The sequence below is a fragment of the Balaenoptera borealis genome (genome assembly GCF_965194805.1).
Source record: "Balaenoptera borealis genome assembly, chromosome: X".
NCBI lineage: Eukaryota > Metazoa > Chordata > Mammalia > Artiodactyla > Balaenopteridae > Balaenoptera > Balaenoptera borealis.
Window position 1 is genome coordinate 6631178 of NC_138881.1, and position 12917 is coordinate 6644094.

The window sequence follows — 12917 nt, forward strand, 5'->3', positions numbered from 1 at the left end:
CCTTGACTCACTAAGAGTGGCTGTCTCTGGATGTGAGCATTAGGCATGATTTTTATTCTTTACTTCATGACCTTTTGAACTGCCCAAACTGTCTGCAATGAACCATAGTATTTTAAAACCCAAACAGTGTTACCCTGTAAAATATCAATGTCTAAGCTACATGGCAGTTTCGTGATCGTTATCTTTATTTATTTTTTTAATTTTTTTTTAATATCTTTATTGGAGTATAATTGCTTTACAATGGTGTGTTAGTTTCTGATTTATAACAAAGTGAATCAGTTATCCATATCCATATATCCCCATGTCTCCTCCCTCGTGATCGTTATTTTTAAATACATATTGGGTTGGCCAAAAAGTTCGTTCAGGTTTTTCCATAGCATCTTATGGAAAAACCCGAACGAACTTTTTGGCCAACCCAAATATATAGCTGTGACCCAGAAATTACACTCATATGTACATACACAACAGAAATGCACGTATACATCCACCAAAAACGCACACAAGGAAGGACACTTAGAGCATTTGCAGGTGATGAAACTTGTACAGACCTTGATAGAGGGAATGGTTGCACACTGTTGTGAATGTACAAATAATAAATAAATAAATAAATACTCAGAGCAGTGCCATTTGTAATAGAGGAAAAAAGGGAAACGTGTACCAACAGCAGAATGGATAAATAAACGGTGGTAAAACTACAACAATAGACTGCAAGACAGTAATAAGAATCAAGGGACTATTGCTCCATGTAGGTACATGGAAGAAGCCCACACACTTAGCACTGAGTGAAGGAAGACAGGCACAAAGAGAACATACAGTATGACGTATGATGTAGGTAAAGTTCAAAACAGACAAAAGTTATTTACAATGTCAAGTCAATTGTACGGTTAGCTGTGGAGAGGGAGATGCTTAGTGACCAGGAGTGAGCATGAGAAAGGGTCTATGTGGCTGGGAATATTGTGCTCGCTTATCTGAGTGGTGGCTGCATGTGTTCACAGTAGTGAAAATTCACCAAGCTGTAACCTTACAATATGTGCAGTATCAAAAATACCCTGTTGCTTTTATTTTTTTATCTGGTTCCCTGTAAATTCTCCGGCCCCTAATGACCTTCCCTGTCGCTAAATCCCTTCCTCAATTAATAAGTTAATTCTCTTCTATCAGCTATAAGTTTGCACTCTTTCTATAATTTCCAGTTTTACACATTCATCCGTAATTCAACAACAGCACCACTGAATGCTAGTGTATTCTGAACACAGTACTAGGTGATGGGGAGGCAGAGCCAGAAGGAAAACACATACTGAAGAAAGTCTTTAACGTCCATCTAGGCGTGGACCTTGTTCTAAAACATGCACACAAAATTTGTATATAATTGAAAGGGGTCAAAACCCCCCTGAAGACCCTTGTTCAGCCCAGACTAAGAGACTTGCTTTACAGACAATGCTTCAGAAGGGTGAGGTAAAATTTCTCTCATGTTTTTATTAGGTAATAACTTTGCTTTTGGTTTTCTAAAAATTAAATTTGCACCTTATAAAGTGGTATTTTTAAGTCAATTTATGTGGCTATCAAGTTGTATGATTTCCCCCTCAATTTGTATGACATTTTCAAACTTTTTGAAATTCAGTATTTCTTCTGAAAAAGTGTCCTATAAAGTATCCCAAATCTCCTTAAGCATATAAGTTAAGAAGTTCTAAAAACCACGTTTCACTGCACTTAGCACATTAATTGTAACTGCTCAAGATAAAACTAATATTGCAATTTAATTTCTCCAAAAGTATTTTGGCATATATGTTTTTCATTGGAATAAGATAACTAATAACAATGATGCTTTTCCATAGTTAAATTAGATAGGCTATTAGAATTTTAAAGTCAGTTTCTAAATTCTTAATACCATGCAGTCAAATATTCCGCTACATAGAAAACAGTCCCTGGTGCTCACACCCTGGTAACCCATGAAGACTTTAAGAACAAAACTGATCATTAATGTGACAAAAGAACAAAACTGTGTGTTAATTTGCAGTGCTAATTAAACCATAGAAGTTTATACCAATTTCCCCAATTTCCCTTTGACAAAATTCTAAGATAATAAAGGTGTACAGTATGATTTTATACACACACACACATTGTGAAAGAATTTCCCCCATCAAATTAAACACATCCATCACCTATCCTCCCTCCTTTCCTTCCTTCCTTCCTTTCTTTTTTTGTGAGAACAACTGAGTTCTACTCTCTTAGGAAACTTCAATGATATAATACAGGGTTATTAACTAGAGTCACCATTTTATACATTTTTTAAAGGAAAAAGAAATATAAGGAAACATGTCCTATGTGAATAAATAAAAAGATGACATTCTATTCTTTAACGTTATTTAAAATTCCAAAAATCAAATCAAAGAAATTACAATGCTAGCATATGCATTTACTAATTACATATACAAAAATATCTACCACACACACACACAGATATGTGCGTACCTATATCTCCCTTTTCAAGAAATCTGATGTGCTTCCTCAGATGGCTGACACATCAGCCATCCCTAACCCTGTGAGAAACACCTTTATGATCTTATCATAAGTCTACCATTTTCTAGATTTTACTAAATTAAATGTTTTATTTTTTATTTTCTTATAGTTTTCTTGTGTCTTAGTATGGCCTTCATGTTACTGAAAACTTTGGAACTTTTTATTTGTTATATTTTCTTCTGCTGCATGGGTACCCCAAATTGCACCCTATCGCACATCTTCTAGGCTTCCTAGCAAGAACCACACCTAATCTTATAATCTTTAGGACAACTGAGATCTTGTTTCTTTTTAGAATTAAATAAATTACATGTCGTGTGATACAGCAACAATGTATCCATCTTCTAGAGGAAAAGGTGCCTTGACTGTCAGTAATTATCTAGGGCTTCTATAATTAATTCTGCAATAAAAATGTGAACTCTTTTTTGCTCTGTTTTATGCAAGATCCCTTCTCCAGCACATTAAAAAACCTCCCATTCATTCATGGGACAATATTGCATTGGGCTAAGATTTTGGCAAAACTGTAAACAGTATTTTCTCAAAACACTCAAACCAGGAATACAAACATTGGCTACTGGTGACCCCAAAGCCCTGTTCTTCTCGCCATAATTAACCTGGGTTTCTGGGGGTGGTATAGATACACAGGTAAACGAAAGGCAAAAATATTCTACAGTAAGAGAGAAACTTCTGTCAGCTTGCACCCCTCCCTCTGCCCCACACCATCAATCACAGGTTACATGGTGTGGCCCTTTCTTTCTTTTTTTAAATTATTATTTATTTATTTATTTTTGGCTGCGTTGGGTCTTCGTTGCTACGTGCAGGTTTTCTCTAGTTGCAGCGAGCAGGGGCTACTCTTTGTTGTGGTGTGCGGGCTTCTCATTGCGGTGGCTTCTCTTGTTGTGGAGCACGGGCTTCAGTAGTTGTGGCGTGCGAGCTCAGGAGTTGTGGCTCGTGGGCTCTAGAGCTCAGACTCAGTAGCTGTGGCGCATGGGCTTAGCTGCATGTGGGATCTTCCCGGACCAGGGCTCGAACCCATGTCCCCTACATTGGCTGGCGGATTCTTAACCACTGCGCCACCAGGGAAGTCCCTGGTTGCGGTCCTTTCTATCTCCAACATGTTTATCCACACAACGTCTTTGTCCCCCAAAGAGTCCCCACACTCTACTACAGACACTAGTCCTGTCTTGTTTGAATGACATCTACAGTCTCTAATGGGCTCACTAAATCCAGGCTCTCCCGTCATGTGATATAAGGGCTTCCTACTGAATAAAAAGGATGAAGCCATAGGAAAATTTAAATCTGATCATATCCTGCAATTTTCTTCCATATTGAGCCACACCCCTTTGCAAATCTTAGGCTTGAGCTATGTCAGACACCTGATGGATCCCTGGGCAAGCCACACACACTCAGGCGTCCACACCCTTGCTCTTCCTGGAAAGCCACCTCCTTCCTCCCTCCTTTCATTGATGGACCTCTCTTCACCTTTCAAACGCATTCCTAACTGGGCATCACGGACCGCCTTGATCCCCTGTCCAAAGGCAGAATTAATGCCTTCCTCCTCCCTATTTCTGTTGTTTGTCATTTATAAACCATAATCTTTTATAGTACAGATACGATACTAGTAGGAAGTCGGTTATCCCTCCACACCGGGAGTTCCTTGAGAATAGCATTCATTTATTTGTTTTTGTGTCAGATACATAACAAGAACATGTTATTCACTCAACGAACCATCCCCTGATGAACCTATGCAATCTTGTGCCCTGATGCAGGGGGTACCAGGGGTACACTGTGAACAAGACACAGTCCTTGCTTTTAAAGAGCTTCTGGTCCAGTGATTTAGTGGTCCATAAATGTTTACTGAATCATTTAACTAACATTTATATCCTTTTTGCCCAATGGCATGCAGACTAGTTTGAATGATTACAGACAGCCTAGCTCAACTCAATCTTCACCTGAAACATAAGCATGGTTAAAATTGCTTGGGCACATTTCACACCAGGCATTAAAACATGGAGGAGGAGAGGTTGCTTAAGTCGATGTGATAAGTGAAAAAGGAAAAGCGATCAGCAGCACCAAGTCCCATCTTTTCTTTTTATCTCCCTAAGGTCAGAGGTGAGAAAATCGCCACCATCTACCCGTCTTCCCTTGGGTGCACGCAGATGACAGCTGGGCACCCTGGGATGCCCCATCTTGGACAATGATGGCACTGCAGACAGGTTCCGGTTGTGTGAAGTGTGACTCATCTTGTTCTTCTCCTGAGACCCATCCACTCGAGCTTCTGATAGCACCTGCCCACCGTGTGCAGCTGACACTAGGCTCTGCTCTCGGTTGGTCTCTCAGAGGCTGGCATGCTCCAGCCAGCTCCCAGCACCTAGCTCCCATCCAGCTTTAACCCCAGTACTATTCCACAGGAAGAGCACAAGGAGAATTCCATCCACTCAGGCTCCTTTCTGTCACTCCCATCTGTCTGATGTTGTCAAGGACAGGGGCCTTGGAAAACTCTTTTCTTCACGAAAGGGTCATATTTTCATTGCTTCACAAGCCCTATTGGACAATATTCTGATGACCCAAGTTTAGCCTTCCTTTATGAATTAACAAGTATCATTTTCATTACACGTGATGCTATTCTTCCCAAAGCGGGTTGATTCCAGCGGGTACTGCTAATAAGAGACATCCTTGCCTCACTGATGGTCCTCCAGACAATGTTTCATTTTGGGAGAAGAGTTCCAGGCAGCACCAAATGCCCACAGAAACCAATTCTCTCCTCTCCCCTATACACCAACCGTTAGGGTACAGATGCCTTCATGAAATTTTCAAGGCTTTTCTAAAAACCAATCCATACTCTGAAAGCATAAGGAGTACAGACTCTACAAGATAATCATTTTGAAGGCCTGTAAAATGTGTACATACTGTCCATCATAACTCACTTCTGTAATGTAAAGTTTCCCCTCTGGGGATTATATTGATATATCCCTATACTCACATCTTACTCATTTCCACAAAGAGTAACCCTGCACACACAATCAGAAGGCCAAGAAATACTTAGTAGGCTTTTTGGTCCTTAAAAGAAGAGGCTATTCTTTGGCAAAGGGTGAATATTCTTTGGCAAAGGGTGAATAAACTCTGGTCTCTAGAGGCCTGAATTTAATTCACATTCAGTCGCTTGATTAACTACTAAACCCAGCAAATTCAGTTCCGCATTTGAGGCAACCCCCTGAGGCACTAATGGGAAGAAGGACAGAGGTTAGGGGAAGAAGAATGATACTTAAAGTCATAATTGAGATTTGACGCAATACCTAGTCACATTCAATCGCAATAATAAGAAGTTTTAAATCAGCCAAGGGTACAAGAGGGTGAAAAGAGTTTTGGAATATTAGACCTTTTCCTATTCAAACTAACAGACAGGAGAATGTTGACAGCTGTCTACTCTACACAGAAGAACGGTTGTGATAAGAGCCTGTTGATGAAAAGTTGAAACTGACAGTGATAACAATGTGAAAAAGAAATCACACAGAGGATCTCTGAGAACACAGAGAAATCAACCCTACATTACTGCCTCGTTATATTAATCTCCTTGCTCCCTGGGGCAAGACAGCACAGCCAAATCTCACCTTTGTGGATCTGCAATAAAAACACGTAGTCAGATATGAGAAGAGCACAGAAAATCCAAAACGGCATCATTAATACACAATGCAAATTGTCTAAAGAATGAGATCTTGAAGGCAGAGAGAGAGATTTGTTTCAATGAGGCTCCCTCCTTTGTCATGAGATTACTGCCCTTAGCTTTGAATCTGACCTCAGAACTCTGTCTCAGGTAAAAACAGTCAGATTGTTCCACCTTTAAATACTGGGAATGGATTACAGACTTCTAAGAAGTGAGCATTATTAGAAAAAAAAAAAAAAATCTTATCTCTGCTTCTCTGCAAGATGCCACACTATCTGTGAAGACAGGAGTCGATGAAGATAACAGGATGATGCCTGGCTCTTTTGCTGTGCGAAGTGAGGCCAAGTAGGCCTTCTGGCTGCACACTTGCTCCGGGATGGAGGACACTGCTTATTTATAGTGTACGACACATGACTTGCTGGGTGACTTACTGTCCATAATTATGTTAGAATTTGGCAAAGAAATGGTTCTTCTACTAATGTATTTTTATATAAGGAAGAATCTGATAGATGTCTAAATCAGAGATGATTCATTCTACCATGTATACCTGTAATACACACACACACACACACACACACACACACACACACACACACATTGACGGAGTCATTTCACCAGTCATTCTCTACTGGCGAAATAAATACAGTCCTTTAAGATGAGAAAAGATGTTATTTTCTCTCCTGGAAATGTTAGTGCTTTATGACGTAGTGATTCAGTTATTTGTCCAAATGTCTATGGTGACAGAGAGGGGAACAACAAGACCCTAATTTTAGCATCCTCAACCAAGGGCATTAAATAAAGTAAACCTTTACTTGCAAGAAATTAGTACCTCCCATAAATCACGTCAAGAAAGATTGCTGCTCTTCATAGAGATAGAAAGTAGATTAGAGGTTAGCAGGGGCTCGGAACAGCGGGTGTGGGCAGTTATTGCTTAATGGGTCAGAGTTTCTGTGTGGGGCGGTGGAAAAGTTTTAGAAGCAGTGGTGATGGGTTGCACAACTGTGTGAATATAATGAATGTCTTTGAATTGTACACTTAAAAATGGCTAAAATGGCCTATTTTATTTTACCACAGTTAAAAAAAAAAAAAGAATGACTGTTGCTACAACTGGTCATAATCAAAGTGGACACTTACCCACACAGGAAGAACGAGTGTCGAACGGTTGATGCATCTGATTCTAGAGGTTTCCTTTAATTTGACCAGTTTGTATGTAAATAGTTGACGACCAAAGCTGGACAAAGGAAAATTCTCAGTCTGGAGCATGCCTGCTCTAGACACCAGGATAAAGTAAATTACTTTTCTTGCAGTGTTTCCACACGCCTGCCTTCCTACCTCACACCATGGACGTATCATTCCAGCAAACTGTTATATGGGGTATGTATGTCTTTATTTGAGTTGAAATGGATGCTCTCTCTCTCTGGTACTGGGGATAAAGCCTCATGCGCTAGATCCTGGCACTACTGCCCTTTAGCCGGGTGATCCAGGGCAAATATTTCCTTAGAAAATGCTCATGGAGAAAATGGAACCACTCACTCCAGTGTTCAGGGACATTCTGATCCTTCGAGCTTATGTACTTACATCACTTGGCACAGGACAGCTACATACTTACTACTTTCCAGATAACATTCCGAGGCTTTAGAAAGGGTGGTGTCTCAAGAGGGCTAAGAAAACCAAATGGGGTGGTTCTGACATCACCATCCTAAGTTTTTCCCAAGAGGGAGAATAGGGAGGCTTCAGAAAGAAGACGACTATGGCTGAGGTTTCTCTCTAACGAGCTCAGCTGGCCAAAGAAACTAGTCTAGAGCTGATCCTTGCCTGTGGTGAGGTGGAATCTACATGAAAAACCTCCATTTTTTCCCCACTGCATTTTATATATTGAGGAATAATTTTCATGCAGTAAAACACAAACCTTAATTGCCTAGGGCTCCATCACTTTTACATTTGTCAATGACCATAAACCCCCCCCCCCAGGTCAAAACAAAGAACACTTTGATCCATCAGAAAGTTCCCTCCTGCCCCTCCCAGTTACTGCCCCATCCTCTCCACCCAGGGTTGGCCCTTGTTCTGACATCTATCACCCACTAGTTACTGCTGCCTCCTCTCCAACCCCCATGTACACGGGATCATACACTATGTAACTTTTGTGTCCGGATTCCTGCACTCCACAAAATGGCTTTGAGATTCAGCCCCATTGTTGAGTTTCTCTGAGGTTTGTGCTTATGCCTGAGTGGCTCTCCATTGTGTGAATATACCAGGTCTTTATAAGTTCTCTTGTTGAAGGACATTTGGGTCTTTTCCATTTTGAGGCTATTAGGAGTGAACTTATGAACATCCTTCATAAGTCTTTTTTTTTTTTTCCACTTAAGTTGCATTCATTTTTTTTTTCTTATTAGTCATCAATTTTATACACATCAGTGTATCCATGTCAATCCCAATTGCCCAATTCATCACACCACCATCCCCACCCCCCTCCCGCAGCTTTCTCCGCTTGGCGTCCATACGTTTGTTCTCCACATCTGTGTCTCAACTTCTGCCCTGAAAATGGGTTCATCTGTACCATTTTTCTAGGTTCCACATATATGCATTAATATACGATATTTGTTTTTCTCTTTCTGACTTACTTCACTCTGTATGACAGTCTCTAGATCCGTCCACGTCTCAGCAAATGACCCAATTTCGTTCCTTTTTATGGCTGAGTAATATTCCATTGTATACGTGTACCACATCTTCTGTATCCATTCGTCTGTCGATGGGCATTTAGGTTGCTTCCATGACCTGGCTATTGTAAATAGTGCTGCAATGAACATTGTGATACATGACTCTTTTTGAATTACGGTTTTCCCAGGGTATATGCCCAGTAGTGGGATTGCTGGGTCATATGGTAATTCTATTTTTAGTTTTTTAAGGAACCTCCATACTGTTCTCCATAGTGGCTGTATCAATTTACATTCCCACCAACAATGCAAGAGGGTTCCCTTTTCTCCACACCCTCTCCAGCATTTGATGTTTGTAGATGTTCTGATGAAGCCCATTCTAACTGGTGTGAGGTGATACCTCACTGTAGTTTTGATTTGCATTTCTCTAATAATTAGTGATGTTGAGCAGCTTTTCATGTGCTTCTTGGCCATCTGTATGTCTTCTTTGGAGAAATGTCTATTTAGGTCTTCTGCACATTTTTGGATTGGGTTCTTTGTCTTTTTAATACCGAGCTGCATGAGTTGTTTATATATTTTGGAGATTAATCCTTTGTCCGTTGATTTGTTTGCAAATATTTTCTATGTCTCCCTGAGAGCAAGGATGACGTTCCACTTACGCTGCATCTTCCACTCTAGCCCGGCACGCAATGGGCACACCATGGGTATTCTTAGACTGAATGAACGGAAGTGAAAACCACCCAGGAGGGGATAACGAAGGCTTGTTGGAGGACCTGGACTTGAATCCGATGCAGAGCGCACCCACAACTCTTCCTCTTTCCTACCTGCTTCTCTCTCCCACCTTCTGCAGCGGATCTTCATCCCCTCCAGCCTACCAGCTGCGGGACCTCCCCGCTCACCTTCAGCAGATGACCTAAGGCCTGGCTTAGGAAAACCCAAGAGGCCGTCAGTTGCAATCACTGTATCTTCTTGCCTCTAAATTTACCTGCAACTGACACTTCGCTTTTATTCTCTTTATAAATATGCTTATTCCCATGAAACCCTCGTCGCCCAACAGCTGCATCTTCAGCACCCTGGCTCTGATCGTCAGCTGCCCTCTCTCTCCTGAGCTCCTCACCTCCCCTCTCCACTGGCTTCTTGCCATCAGCCTTTAAATGTGATGACGTCTCTCCGACCTTAAAACAAACATTTCCCTGGAAACTCTTCTTCCAATTAAAAACCACCTTCGCTTTCCCCTTCATTAAAAAGCTGTCTAGAGCCACTATTTTCTGTTTTCATTACCCTATGCCTCTCCACCCACCATAGGCAGGCTTCTGCGCCCCCCACTAAACCCAAACTTTTGTTGCTATGGTCAATGGATGAAGTGTGGTCCTAATTACTCTTGATTTCTTAGGGGTGCTGTACATGGTCCCTTCCACCGGGCTCCAGGCAGCTGCCCTCTCCCCTTTTTCATTATGCTCATTTCACTGTCCAACCCTTAAATCCAAGCTTGGATTTCTACTGCAAGTGAAACTTGTGTGGGGCCGAGAAATCTCTGCCTTTGAAATAGCTCCCAGGAGATTCTTTTATACTTTTATACTTTCAGAGGCTCTGTTATAAGTACTTATATTCCTCAGAGACCTGTTCCATGTCTTCAATTCACAATTTATAGCAGAAGTTGGTAAACTGCAGCCAAAGGACCAACTCAGGCCCACCACTCATTTCTGTAAATAAAGTTTTATTGGAACACAGCCACACCCACTGTTTGGCATATGGCCTATGGCTGCTTTTGAGCTGCTGCAGCAGAGCTGAAGAGCTGCAACAGAGACCCTATGGTGCACAAAACTTAAAATATTTACTCTCTGGCCTTTTATAGAAAAAGTATGCTAACCCCCAGTTTATGCCAGTCTCCCCAGCTGCCCTCTCAACATTAACAGCTTTTTCACGTGACCTGTCTGCTACATTTCAGACTCATAAAGCCAACTACATATTAGGAAGCTGCACGTGAGTATGCCACAGACCCTTGAAGCCCAATTGCGTTTCCCATCTTCCTCCTGATTTGCTCCTCCCTCCAGGATGTTATAGCTCAGGAACAAGCACCACCATCCACCCTATCACCCACCTACTGAGCACCACTTCTCCCCACCCTCCGCCTCGGTAAGCAAGCGTCCTCCACCCCCGCCCTCCGCCTCTGCAAGCGTCCTCCACCCCCGCCCTCCGCCTCGGTAAGCAAGCGTCCTCCACCCCCGCCCTCCACCTCGGTAAGCGCCAACCCTATGATCACTTAGCTCCACCACCCCAGGTCCCCAGCCTTCTGTGCAAGCGCGTCACTGAGGTTCATGCACATGACGGACTCGGGCTGATGTGCCCAGGTTTTGCACTAAACTAGGGACTTCCCTGTGGTCCACAGTCTGGGTGGGGGCAGGTCAGCCCTGAGTTCTGCGTCTGCCCGAGGATGACTGAGCCCGGCTTCCCGGGCCGCCTGGCCTCGCTGCCCTGCAGCCCCCAGGCCGCGGGTGGCCCAGTCTGTGGGCCCTCGCTTCCCATGGGGCTTGCGGGGGGGGGTGGGTTTACACCTGGAGAAGCACCCAGAAGCACGAGACCCCCCTTTGGGCCTCCTTTATAGTCCTCCTTTTACTCTGAGCTGTGATTATTTTTACCCTGTACATACAGCAGCTCTTCTGGCACAGAGGCTATTTCATCAATTGTCAGTACCATCCCTGTAGGATGATTCTCCATGGGTGTTTCCAGACTCAGGCTCTGATGGACCAAATAAAAATGTTTTGTTTTGTTAAAAAAAAAAAAGGGTCTTTTGGGGGAGAATATTGGGGGGGCACACGGCAAAGCCACAGTGTCGTAGCCCATTCAGAATAATCACACTTGACAGAGGTCTCATTACCCACATCTGTGGGACATCAGTCAGCACCAATCGCGAACCAAGAAGAGTAAAGGGCAGCAGGATCCAGGGCTTGAACCCGGTTTCCTCTAAGGAAAGGATGGTCCTGCCTGGGGAAGGGGGCAGGGAGCAAATTAGAGGAAACAACCACCCTGAGAAGTCAGGGCTTGAAAAGTGTTGAAAGGAAAGTGCATTTCAAACCGTCCACAGAGAGAAAGAACACACAGAACTGAGATAGTTTAAATGCAGAGAGATACGCATCACATATTCAGATGCAATAAAATGGGTGCCAGAATTGATTATCTTTCATCTGAAGAATTCAGGAGTCATATTTCCCCAAAGCAGATGCTGGGTATTTTTATCATTGCACCCCTGTTGGGTACGCAATTCTGTTACTGAGTCAAAAGTCACGTTATCTACGGAAATATAATTGTCTCTGCTTAAAATTTCTTCACATGGGAAAAAAGGCCTATTGTTGCACTTTTTAAGCTGCGTTATGTAAATACTATCATATTTGGTCCCATAAAACCCCCTTTTACTGCCTCTCAAGATTGGGAAATTGTTGGAAGGCAGAATATTCTTACTTTCGGCCACTTACCCAATCTTACTTCAGCTGGAAATTACAGCTTGTCTTCTGAAATAGCTATTTGCAGAAATGGAGACTCAGTATTCAATATTACTGAGCTTAAATGGTGAAATAGTGGGTTTAAACACATCTAAACATATATAAGTTTCCTATAAGTGTGGTAATCATTGATATGAAATCTTCTACTTAAGGAGGTGATATCCGACTCACTCATATTACTAATCTGCCCTGTGTCAGACAACGTATGCGGTTTGCAATTTGGGGTTATAAAAGCGCTTTCCTGTTTCTAGCGCACGGTCATGTAGCTAGGTACGAGGAAATTTACAAGCCGAGTTTCCCTATGGGTCAATTCCTGCCCTTATGGAACAGGTGTTGTATCTTCCATTTTCTGAGGTTCTTACGGAGTCATAGCACGGCCTTTAAATTCATTATGCCTCACCATGTAGGGTCATCTGCAGCACCAATACTGAAGGACAAACGAGACAGCTCATTAAAGGAGCGGTATCATCTACAAAATGGAAATAATGGCACTCTTTCCAAAATAACGGCAGACAGTATTAGATTTTAGAACTGTATGACACACCACTGATCCCAAGAGGAGCTACATTTTTAGGCCAATTCTTT

At 42.3% G+C, this 12917-nt stretch overlaps 1 protein-coding gene across 3 annotated transcripts in view; it reads right to left on the minus strand.

The window, feature by feature from the left end:
* LOC309619943 (uncharacterized protein) overlaps positions 1-12917 on the minus strand; it is a 471150-nt gene that overhangs the window by 61032 nt on the left and 397201 nt on the right. The gene's annotated exons all lie outside the window — the stretch shown is intronic.